Source organism: Sinohyriopsis cumingii, chromosome 4, assembly GCF_028554795.1.
Source record: "Sinohyriopsis cumingii isolate HCF-2022 chromosome 4, ASM2855479v2, whole genome shotgun sequence".
In the NCBI taxonomy this organism is placed as follows: Eukaryota; Metazoa; Mollusca; class Bivalvia; order Unionida; family Unionidae; genus Sinohyriopsis; species Sinohyriopsis cumingii.
Genome location: NC_142964.1, coordinates 78,660,148 through 78,673,304, shown reverse-complemented (window position 1 = coordinate 78,673,304; position 13,157 = coordinate 78,660,148). Strand labels below are relative to the sequence as shown.

The 13,157-nt window shown below is 36.9% G+C and overlaps 1 pseudogene across 1 annotated transcript; it reads right to left on the bottom strand.

Annotated features, from left to right (window-relative positions):
• Nucleotides 1–1,601: 1,601 nt before the first annotated feature.
• Nucleotides 1,602–6,449, bottom strand: LOC149801510 (uncharacterized; annotated as a pseudogene). The gene is made up of 2 exons (XR_016420672.1): nucleotides 6,351–6,449; nucleotides 1,602–4,314 (listed from the first exon to the last, which is right to left on the bottom strand). The product of XR_016420672.1 is annotated as an uncharacterized LOC149801510 (transcript).
• Between the last annotated feature and the right edge of the window lie 6,708 nt (nucleotides 6,450–13,157).

Below are 13,157 nucleotides of genomic sequence, written 5' to 3'. Positions count from 1 at the left end.
AATCTTACTGCAATATACTACCGCACTCGGGGTTGATACAAGGTGATGGAATCTAGCAAACAGCATGCAGAAGCCGCGAAAGTCTTACAAGATGTTGACATGGTGTCGCTCCAAAAGCAGGCCATTTGGCAGATTTAACTGCCGCCAAAGGACGCGATTTCCCGGCATCAATTTTATGTTTCAGCGAGGTTAACCAGGCATATCTGTTATTTTTTTCCGCCCGACAAGACTTGACGACACACATACAAGCACGGGCTGACCGTGATTGATGTCCACAACAGTTACAAGGAGGCTAAAACCCCTGATGACCAAAGGTGGCTTCCAATTATGCCGACGCTTTGGCACGTATCTACAAGTAGTGGAAGTCAATTAAACCTAAACTACCGCAGCTTGACCCTGATCGTGAGTTTATGGGTGCAGGGCATTGTGGAGAGGATAAACTGTATTCTGTCCGTTGGGTCTGTTACGCGCCAGTTCGCCCAGGAGATCTTTGCAACCGATACGGCAAGTGCGCATGAAATGTATAACAATGAGTGGGTTCGATGGCTGCCTGCTGTTGTGGTGGCCCTGACTTGTGAGGCATTGGGATTCACAGGCAAAACACCTGTTGATGCGATTCGTGTGGGATACCCCTGCTACATCCAATCGATCTGGGGGAATTGCGCCTGTGAAGACGCACCATAGTGCGGCCCCTAAAATCCACACGCATATATTCTAACTAGAATATGACAGAGAATTACATCCGTAAACTTTTATCCAAGTCCGCCTTGATATCTCTAAGAGAGTACAGTACCCTAAGGACGCGGATTTACAGTGTCCTCTTTGCACAGTAGCAGACTTGTTCTCCTTCAACGACATCTTTATGTTACTGTCATTTACCTATGTTACGTCACATACATGTATGTATAGGTGTCCGGCGTGTTGCACGTGCAGCTCATTTTATAGGATATTATTTTGTCTATCGATTAGTATTTAATTTATTGACACGTTCAAAGAAACAAAATTAGTTATAAGAAAATATTCAGAACGTTTCAGTTACCTCTGGTATGTTGGAGTGCAGATCGGAACGTACGCATGGAAGGAATAGGAGAGGTAGGTTGATTAGTAGGTCATGGATTGATAATATTCTATACATAAAAGAGAAAGTTTACGGGCGGAAAACTTTAAGACAGAGAACCGATATGAAGACGGATAGAGACAAATGGAAATAATTGCTCAATGTTCTTCTTCTGCTGTTCTGAATGCACTTACATGTACAATGCAAGACGCATTGTATACTATGTAATGCAAGTGTGTATTGATGAGTATATATGTGTGCATATTGTGCAGACATATCCACATGTACGCGGCATATATACATGCATGCACTATGACTATGTCGGTCTGTCTCCATGTCTGTCTGTCTTTATGTCTGACTCTTGTATGTATGTATGTATGTATGTATGTGTTTGTGCATGTATGTATGTATCGACAAATAAACTGATACATAAATATATAAATTGAGGATTCGAAGAAAAATTGATGGACATAAATTTACCAATGAAGATTAAGTCATTTCAGTGCAAAATCATTGGTAAGTCTCAGTGAACAATAAGACAGCGTAATATATCACAACATTCTTTATTTATAACAAGTTCAAAACGCACTTAACTGTTAAAAATAGAAATATAAACATTGTAAATATATATCACAATACAATGCACTACATAATTAAACAATCAACGGACCAACCCTGCCGACGCGTGTGAGGCGTATTTCTAAAACGTAAAATGGTCAGATCTGTTTAGTGCGTTTGCTCTTTTGCTGTGTACTAATTTTGCATTATCTATATACTTGGAAACAAACTTGAACATATTTTATCAACCTATTTAGTTAGATATATAATTCCTTATAATAAGACATGGGCATAAGGAGACATTTGCCTAAAGCAATCTTTTTTTATCATAACGTGCCGTGAATATTGTTCGGTATGAATGACGCAATATATAAATACATAAATTGATTATGTTTTATGAAAGATCAGTACTCACACTTCCTACAAAAACTTTCAGAAATAATATAATACACTTTATCTTCGCATTTTCTGACATGTGGGGGAAAAAAGATTTTATATTAAATAAACTAAGGTATAAAAGTATTTTATAAGTAACATTCAACGTAACTGTTAAATTGCATAAAAATGAATAATGTAACAGTTTGGTAATTGCATTACTTATGGAATCATTTATGGAGAAATGGCTTCAACTTAGTAAGTGACAAGTGTATTAAACAGGCGCATAAGATAAGTCTTCGTAGAATTAATATAAAATAAAAACATGACAAAATATCTTTCCGAAATAAATGGCAAATGAACTCAAGCCTAATTTAAAATCTGAAGGCTCTGCAGTTCACGTCAAAGGAAATCTGCCTAGTGATGATCTTGTTGTTCTCCATTTGCTTCTGTCTGTATGCTTTCCTCATGCTTAACCAGGGGTCGCTATCATATTCTTCGTACAGCGAGGCCGTGTCCTTTGAGATAACCAGACTCTTCAACATCTTGGTAAAAGATTTCCATTCACTATCAGTTTCACAATGCTTTTTCAACATGGGTTCTTCTGTCGACAGCAAACGCTTTGCAGTTCCAAGAAGAGGTTCATTGCCTTCATCAGGGAGATGCACGACCTCATCCAATTCTTGTATCACACCTTCAACCTTCTGTTCATCTGTGGCCAGCAAAGCGCCGAATAGGTCATTGCGAAGCCGATTTTGCCTTTCGGAGGTGGAACCTTCGAAGAACATCGTGTCCAGTCGGGCAAGGAGGTGGACGCCTCTTCCACGGAACGAGTGAGCTGCTTCATCTCTGCTGGCAAGAATTCTTGGGATATTTTCTTCCGTGTAGGGGCCATGCATTCCAGTCTCGCCGTCCATGAATCTCAGGACCTGAGCCCCACCGATTCCGATTCCATCGACTCCAGTAAAAACTGCATACTTGATTTCGTTGAACTTGAATCCAGCTGAGAAGTACGTGACGAGACCTCGTTGGTGAGCTTCGTGTACGATGGTCAAGGCTTCTTCAAAGTTTAGTTGGTACATGATACATTTTGAGGGATATGTATCACTAGCTCCGTCCCACGTGACTTTGTTGAATCCTCCAATGGAAGTGATCTCTATGGCCCGCGTTGCTATCTCCATTCTCTGGGCCAATTCCGCCGGTTCGATTCTGTCATAATCATCTATAATGGTCTGATTCAGATTCCAGGCAGCCGACATGAACTGCTTCTTCTTTCTCTGGACTTGAGCCCTAAGGGCCTGCATGTACCTAACTGCCTGGTTCGTGGTCATCCCCTCCATTCACACCTTACATTCAGCGGCCCCTTGGAAGAAAGCGGCAGTGGCGGCGGCGGCGGTAATATTGACAAGTTTTATGAAATCTTCGTCAAAATTACCCGAGTCTTTAATTCTTCTTCCCACAAAGTAGGTCGTAGGTGCGGCTGGTCCAACATGGAGACGAACTTTGGCAAAGTCAAAAATGGAAGGAACTCTGTAGGACTCTATGTTCTCTCTTGGAAGGTTTCTTGGTCGCTCAAGATGTTCCACGTGGATGATTGCACCCTTCATCCAGTCGTTGAAGCGTGTAGTTCCCAAAACATGCCCTTCACCGGGATCTGTCAAAGACATATACGTCTGAGTGTGTGGGCGGAAACCTGGTGTTCCAAGGCAACGGGCATGTTCGTGGGCCAGACTCTCTACATTGGACAAACAGTAATACGCAAACTGGAATGCGAGGTACTCGATTGATGTCGGTTGTCGACTCTCGTCCCTCAGAGCTTGTGCAAGGCGAGAAACAGCCACCAAGAAATTCTCAGAGAGCCTGTCAATGTTCCAGTGTAAATAAATTCTATTCAAGTCATCGTCTACATCCACTTCAAACAAACTCTCATGGCCATTGTCTGTAGGCACGACACCAATGTAATTTTCTTTCTCTATACCCCATTCTTTGATTGTCTGCATAGCGTTTTTACTGACAGCTTCTATGTCTGCTATCAAGTCCTTGACACACTTATGTTCCATAATCCCAGTACATATTTTTTCAAACTTCTTGTAGCTATCGTCGCCGTTGTCGGGGAAGACGTTTTGCAGTCTCTCACACAACTGATATCTAGCACCGTCTAGATCCAGGGCCGTGATGGTGGGAAGTTCTTTCTCGGATTTAAACTTGCTAATCCGGCTGTCCATTTTAATCTTCACATTGTACAGGTTCTGTATCACATCCTGGCAATAGGAAAGGGCCACCTTGCGGAGTTTTCCCACACCAGCGAAACAGGGAGTCTTGGACTGAAACGACAAATTTGCAGATACATATAAAAATATGACCAATTTCATATAAACTATTGAAGATTGTTTGAGATAGTTTTCTTTACAAAAGAAGCCGGCGTGTTTTATGAGAATTAGATAACTGTGATGATTCACGTTTTAGCGTGTCTTACTCAAAGTCAGAGGATTGCGGGTTCAAACCCACACCCGAGTGGCCGAGTGGTCTAAAGCGCTCTCCGTCACGGATCACTGCCATCTCACCTCTGTCTACGTGGGTTCGAGTCTCGGATTCGGCCAATGTGGGTATGTGAGAAAGCTTGCCAGTAGCTTCTCGTGGGTCGGTGGTTCTTTCCGGGGTTTTCCCGGGTTCTTCCTCCACCAATAATACTGGCCGCCATGTATAGCCTATCTTGTGCTGACAAATGGCGTTAAACCCTATAACAATAACAACAAAAAATCAAAGCCCACAAAGACTTACCCTTCTCATCTGCCTACTACGTCCGTGGCCAAATTACTTTACCTCCGTTGCCTCGTCATCAAGTAGTCTTTCAAATGCCTATGTGCCGTCTTACAGCATCCAATCAGTCAGACAGTAATTCATATACCTTAATCAGAAATCCACAAACAAGGACCTCTGACAACACCTTCAACAATTTTATAAGTCCTTAGAAGCGGTTTGCTAGAACAATCAAGTCATTATATCTTTGTAAGAATAATATGTGTATGTAAATTAACCTTGAATAATTCCATATTACATGGTAATAATTATCCCATTAATCGCTGACGGAAACCACAAATAAGTTCAATCATTTTGAAATGCATTGATTGCTAAACTCTGATGCATTTTAAGGCACTGTTATTCTGCTATGATCTATTTAAGAATAAATATTATGAATACACATTCTTGCTTCCTTTTCTTTCAAGGACGACAGTGGGTCGTTAACCAATCGTGTTTATGGTAGCAAAACCCCTACAATATTTACAATATTTAAAATATTTCTTAATTATGAAGCAATCCTATCAATGGAGATTGTCTCATTGGTATGAAAAGAAAACATGGTAAACATAACCTGGATGATTATAACGTGCATTGCATCAATCATTGCATACTAGACGTGTTATTAATTTTTCTTCAATGTTTTAGATATTTATTTCACCAGAAATTAAAATTCAAAATAAAACTGATTTATATGTCAGCGACAGTACGTTATGGGCACATAACGGCCGGAGTCAGTATGGTTAAAAGTACATAACGTCGTGAGACAGTACAGTATGGTACATAACGTCGTGAGACAGTACAGTATGTTACGTAACATCGTGAGACAGTAGAGTATGGTACATAACGTCGTGAGACAGTACATTATGGTACATAACGTCGTGAGACAGTGCAGCATGTTACATAACGTCGTGAGACAGTACAGTATGGTACATAACGTGGTGAGACAGTACAGTATGGTACATAACGTCGTGAGACAATACAGTATGGTACAGAAGGTCATGAGACAGTACAGTATGGTACATAACAACGGAAGAGTGTCATCTTTTCAGGGTTACGTAGAAAAATTTGGGAACTTCATCCACATAAAGAACATTTTGATTTTGTTCTTTTCATTCTATTGCATATTGTCGAGTTCGAGTTTGCATTGACAATATTTGTTTAAGGTTTATTAATTTTAAATAGCGTCTAATCATTCAGTATATTCTTTTAAAGATATTGTATGTGCTGCGACTGGCAATCAAAACCCACAGCTGATGCATCCCCTTAAATGTCAGAAAGAAGGAAGGAAAAAAGAGAAAGACAAGAGAGGCAGGCAGTGAAGCGGACAAACAAAAAGAAATACTAAGCGGGAATATTTTACTGGTATGTTTTGTTGTGCAACAGGAATGATATTTCATGAGAGAGAGAGGGGGGGATATAAATAAATAAATAAATAATAAAGCAGCTTGTTTTCAATAATATGTTATTTGACTAAGAAATAAAAAACATGAAATGTATTAAGTGGCACATTATATAACATCAGATAGTTTCACACATTAGGAAGAATAATATTGCTTACCATTTTGATCTCCTCTTTAAAAATTTCTGATTTACACTAAGTTCCACTGAAGACGGAAGCGCTTCCTCCTGAGATTCTGTCTCTTTCTAAAGTCCGTCCCTATTCGAAGTATTGGCTAAACAGCTTTTTAGACGTTTATATACAATCTGATCACGGACGTTTCAACATTTCATTCGTATGCGAGTTCAATGAGAATCCCGGAACCCATTCTAAGCAACAGGATTCGATCGGAATTAAGCACGCATTAGGAAAGTAGTGTCCATTCATGAGGGCGTTACCTTCCACGTAGGATGTTATCTATATTCTCGTTGCTTATGGACTGGGTACCTCTGTTTTTTATCGTATAAATAAATCCGGAATCAGATCTAATTCAGGTTCGGAGGGTGTGTCGGGTAGGGCTTTTGCTAACATAAACAGGATAGGTTAACGACCATACTCCAGAGTCATTATTAATTTCATACATGTGTACTCACATAAGCGAGAATGGTCACGTGTGAACATTGGACGATAAAACTACGGAAGCAAACTTTGTTGGAAAAACAAATGTTAGTTTATATTAGACGTCAGTTTATATTAGTCTTTCAGTACGTAGAGCTAAATGCACAGTGTCCGGAAATTGCGATACCGTTTTGTGAAGAAAAAAATCCTTGGTATTAAATTTAGCCTCAGATACTATCTCCTGTTATGCAATACTGTCCCCTTCATTAAAATTACATCTCTCTCTCTCTCTCTCTCTCTTTCTCTGTGTGTGTGTATACATATATATATATATATATATATATATATATATATATATATATATATATATATATATATATATATATATATATATCTGTGTGTGTGTGTGTATGTGTGTGTGTGTAATTTTGACACATCTGTGTTGAAAATATTTACCATCATTCCGTGACAGATAGGGTCATTAAAGCGAAAGTGGTATATACATGTACATGTAAATGTTTCATTTCCAAAGCTATGGTTAAACTAAAAACGCACAAGAAAGATCTTTTTATAGTTAGTTATGAATTCAGTTAAATGAATTTTGTGCAGGCAGTGTTTAACTTTAGTTGGGAAATAACATATTCAGAGACATTTCATTTGACTCAAAATAGCTGCATGGAAAAAATTTATTGTAAATATTTTGTGAAAGTGTCCTTTACCGGGATGGCTAAATCACATTTTCCTGTGTAGCTGAATTATAGAGATTAAATAAACATTACGTGCGGATTAGATTTTGATGCTGCATTTGAATGAAAAACAGAAATATTGTTGTCAAGGTGTCACGTCTCAACTACTACTACTACTACTACTTTTTGTTATAATTAGCATTATTATCATTATCATTATTATTACTTCATAATCATCATCATTATGATTATTATTTTTGTTATGATTATTATCATCTCTCTCTCTCTCTCTCTCTCTCTCTCTCTCTCTCTCTCTATATATATATATATATATATATATATATATATATATATATATATATATATATATATATATATATATATATATATATATATGAGAGAGAATTAGTATTACTGTTATTCTTAACTGATTCAGTGGTGTATTAAACGCAAGTACAACCGTAATACATTCAGTCTGACATCCAGACATTCTGACCGTGATAAGAGTGTAAATGTGACATACGTTGATCTCTTGAATCTGGTATGAAAATTAGAAACCTAGTTGAAAGAAATCCATCTCGTATTAAATACAGAGACTATATAGAAAGGGAGACAGACAGACTGGCATATAGGGAGAATATAAGATAATCAGACAGATGGTATCATAATTTCTTACGTAAGACATGAAATGTTAGATTTCAATTGCGTATTTCAGCAATAGTCTTTCTCTCGCTGTCAAGGAAAGTAGCAAAATAAATCGTACGAATTTAAGAGTAATATTATCGCGAGAGTTCTAGCAATAATAATCTTTTATATATCAACCCACTCGCGGGGATACGACAACACTAAAATAAGCACTCGTTGAAATGATGTTGTACAGCGTATATTTTTTTACACACATACTCGTGTGAAGGATACGACCACACTGAAAAAGAAATCGAACAAGAGTTCTTGCAGTTTTATATTGTACCCCAGTGTACTTGCGTATGGACAGTATAACACTGAAATTCGAAAATCACTGGACCATTCAGACTCAAGAACAAGAAATAAAAGTCGTATGTTAAGATTTTACAGGTAAATAAATGTTGCATGGTAGTCAAGGTTGTATGGTAGGGTAGCAAATCGTGCGAATACGGATCGAAAGGTGGGATGTTCAAACTGCGGCAGAGGATAAACATATTTCCAAATGAAAGAGATTGTCTGATAAATCTAGAAATAGATCAGTCAGTTTCCATTTTGAAGTGTATAAGAAAATCCGGAAATACATTTTTCATTTTGATTCAATAGGTGTGTAAGATACGTCACCAAAGTCTGAATCTTGTATCACAAATATCCGAAAGTGCACGGAAATAAAACGTATACATTATATATTAAACGATGACAAATCTGTAGACCTACATTATAACGTGTATATATATACATGTGTGTGTATGTATATATATATATATATATATATATATATATATATATATATATATATATATATATATATATATATATATATATATATATATATACACATGGAGCCATTTCATAGAGGTGTCAGAAATATTTCACGAGCTTTTCGTCAAGTCAACAGTAGAAGTACCTAGAGACATTGTCCTTTTGTTTACATGCTGGTCTTTTGGTGGGTCTAGCGAAATTGTTCAACGTAAAATATGATATACTTGCGGCCAGTTTAATTGGTGAAGGAAGAACACGGGAAAACCCTGGTAAGAACCACCGACACACGGGACGCCACTGACGAGCTTTCTCATATACTCACAATGGCTGCGCCCGAAACTCGAACCCACGAGGAGAGATGTGAGATGGCTGTGATCGGTAAAGGCCAGCGCATTAGGCCTCTCAGCCAACCTATGCCCCTTAGACGAGATAAATGTGCGGTCAAAGTTACTTGTATTGAAAAAAAAAAAAAACACATCCAAGACAATAAAATATTGTTTCGTTAATATCAGATAGAAATAAATATACTGCAATGTTTAAAAAGATATGCAGATTTACAAATTACTTTAAATGATGATAACGTTGAAATAAGAAACATTACTTTTAACAGCAAGATAGTATGAAGTGTGAAAGGCAGTATATAAAAGGTATAAATTACGTATGAGTTAATACCCCAACTGGTAGTCAGCCAGATTTAAGAACAAGTGAAAGATCTTGTAACCTTTACAAGGTCAGTTTACAAAGAATTACCACAAATTTAACCAAAATCACTTGATATGGAACGAAGTTATATATCACGTGGATGACGTAAAATCCAGTATATCTTTCACCGTGCAGATATACGGCAGCATTTATAATTAAACTACACAGATAAGTGACACGCTCATTATTTCAAGATACAGCCAGCAAACACAGCAGAAAACAATTGATCGAAGAAATTAGAAATTAAATATAAATATCAGAGATGTGAAGGTTGCGTTAAAAAATCAACCAGGTTGAAATGGTATTACGTTGAAAGAAACGAGAAGATTAGATATATATAAATCAACAAATCACACAGGAATGTGGACAACAGGAAAAATAGCTCAACGTGTTTACCGAAGATAGAAATATTTCATGTTCAATTTTCAAATTTAAATAATAGACTTAACTAGGTTTACTCTTAGACGCAGAGAGGAACTTTCTTGTAGTCATTCGAGAAAATACGGAGCCCTGACGCGTTGCTGAGCCCATAGAACAGTCATGTGATATATCGGCAAAAGAATTTCAGCAGTACTGGTTAGTCAATCAAGAAGGTACGAAGGTCAGGTTTTGGTAATGTAATGTACCACTGTTTCATCTTTCCTTCACGCGATGAAATGTTCTGGTGTTCCAGTTGTGTTCAGAAGTTGAACAAACCAAGAAATCTTCATTGATCTACGTATTATAGCTTTTGAAATGCTTTAAGCAAGTTAATGAAGGTCCTATCTTGATGATCGCTCAAAGGACAAATATCTCTTTCTCATCGCAACTGAATGACATAATGCCCTGATGTGAAAACTGTCCAGTTAATACTGACTAAGGAAGTATGTTCCATAGCATTGTGTCGTTACTGATGTCGCTGATCGATACTCGATATGTATTACAATAAGTTGGTCCCGATCAGGTATGTACAACAATATATTCAGTACACGTATGCTTAGATGGCAGAGCATGTTTCAAGTCGATGACGATAAGGGATACAAAGATCGTTCTCAAAGGCTTGACGAAAACAAATGGATTTTTTTGTGGGAATACAAATTCCAGGAAGGTATTTGTCTTGAAGAAATAAAATAACTACAGTACATTTATCGCTTTGGAAACCCACGCTGAAGCTATTTTTGTCGTTTAATCAAGAGGGATTCTTTTTTCGTCCTTTTTCATTGGTAGGCGGAGGAGGTACGCAAGTACGCAAGACTACAGATTCCCTTTAAGAACATCTGACAGTGTTTTCGGAGCTAAGCAATACTGTTGAGAAGTTATGCCTCCTCGTTTACATATTCTATTTTAAGAAGTACTAATACGTTTATACATATCATGTTCTCTCTCTCTCTCTCTCTCTCTCTCTCTCTCTCTCTCTCTCTCACACACACACACACACACACACACACACACACCTCGCACACAAACACACCAACACAATAAACACACGGTCAAACACAAAAGAAGAACGTACATGCGTTGTAACATGAGTCAAGGAAAATAGAATGTTACCTAGATTGGGAAATGATACCAAAAACTTGTAAAACTCAAAGTAGATACATGCCTAACTATGATATTCCACAAGCTGTTAAAGTTTTAAGAAAGGGTCATCTTTGTCACGAACATAAATGTTTCATTACACAGCAGTGAAAAATAATATTCCATTCTTTTTCAGTATTAAGATTCTGCTTTCGTAACTTGCACTTTCTTTGTTTCCTTTAAAGCACAGCGTAACCTTTAAATTATATAGTTTGCAATCAGAATAAGAAATAATTATTTATATCTCCAAACTTGTCATTTCCAGAAATTACAACACTTCTTGAAATCGTAATATTTGGTATATAATTACCGTGCATGGAAAAAGGACTTTTACAAATCAACAATAACTGGATAATCACACAATAAGTGTTCGATATTTTATACTTCGTGTTTACAAAAGTGCATGTATCCGCATCAATGATGTTTTGTTGTTTTTTTTTTTTTTTTCTTTATTCGACAACTTGATTTGTTACAATGACTATGTACATGAATTGAATTTTAAATGCGATTACATTTGTATCCTTGGTGCACTTCTTAGCTAAGCTTTATAGAAATTTGTGATATCCAGTTTTGATCAATGATTCAAAACCTTATTTGACTTAACCAAGTCTAGTATTTTCCATAAGATTTATTTATTTTATTATCTACGAAATATTAATAAACAGATTTTTACTTAATATTTGCCTGAAGTTAGGTTTGTAAAAGTCTTTCTTTATCGGCATATGTTTTATTCATTCTTTTCTAGTGACCAGATAGTTTTGAAATAATTAATAAATATTCAATGGAATTATTAGTGTCAACATTTTGACGTAATGCTTCAAAATCTTTGGCTATTAAAGAGACGTTTGAATGTTATTCTATACAAGAATGAAAATTATTAATTTCAGCAGAATTTAAAACTTGGGCGACAATTATTCTTCCACTGACGAATGGTCCGTTTTCCATGTTCCTCAGACACGCGTAACATCTAGCTAAAATGTACTACTAATACATTGTGAAGTGGCAAATTTTATGTCGATCTAACAAGAATACATTAGTTGAGACCAGAGAGTCATTAATTAGATTTATGGAGACAAGCGCGTATCATATCGCCATACTACCGTGTACGGTAATGTCCTTTAGAGGGAGAATTCCGTTCCTAATTAAACATTTGTTTATATAGCAGCCAGGCGGACAATTTAGGACAAGGAAAACTTCATTTTCATGGTAAAGTTGTCACAAATTGAGAGAACGCAGAAATTCTGTTACTCAGACTACCAGGTCAAGTTGACCCTGACTTTGGCGCCTCTGGAAAAAGGCGGCAGAGATATTTGATTCTGATTGGTTACGTTAAATGAGAGGGCGTGTTCCAACACAAAATTTCATAGGTTTTAATATCGCCCTCATCGAATTTTAATAAGTCTAAGCTTTTCCTACAAGAGGAGACCCAAAGGTTACGACTCCGGGAATTTGCAATAAATTTCCGTAAAACTTCTGTCCAAAAAGGGGACGATTGTCGAAAGGAACCGACGAACTAATTTACCGATTAGAGGGAGGAACGTTGAAAGCAAAGGTAGTGTGACAATTCCATGTAATTTGTTGATGCCATATATAATGCCTTGCTGAAGTTATTTACTTGTAGTTGCATGAATCTTTTTTTCTACATTCGTGTAATAATTTGCTTTATGAAGTATAACTGTTTTGAGTTTCTGCATAGGAAGTTGTACATTAATCTTCTTTAGGTAAGTTTGACGTATTGTTTGAATTTGTCATCTTGTTTGCATAAGAATTGTGTTCTAAGAATTTAATACATTATATTAGTTAATATGATTACAAGAATCCGTGTGAATTCGCCGAATTTAGAAGATTTCACGTATGATTAAGAATAAGTGTGTATTGACGGAAATGATCTAGTAATTGATTGATGTGATGTATCCTATTTATTCGCTGTGTAAATTGAGGCTGGCTCAGAACCCCAGGCCTCGCGTATGTGTTAATGTGT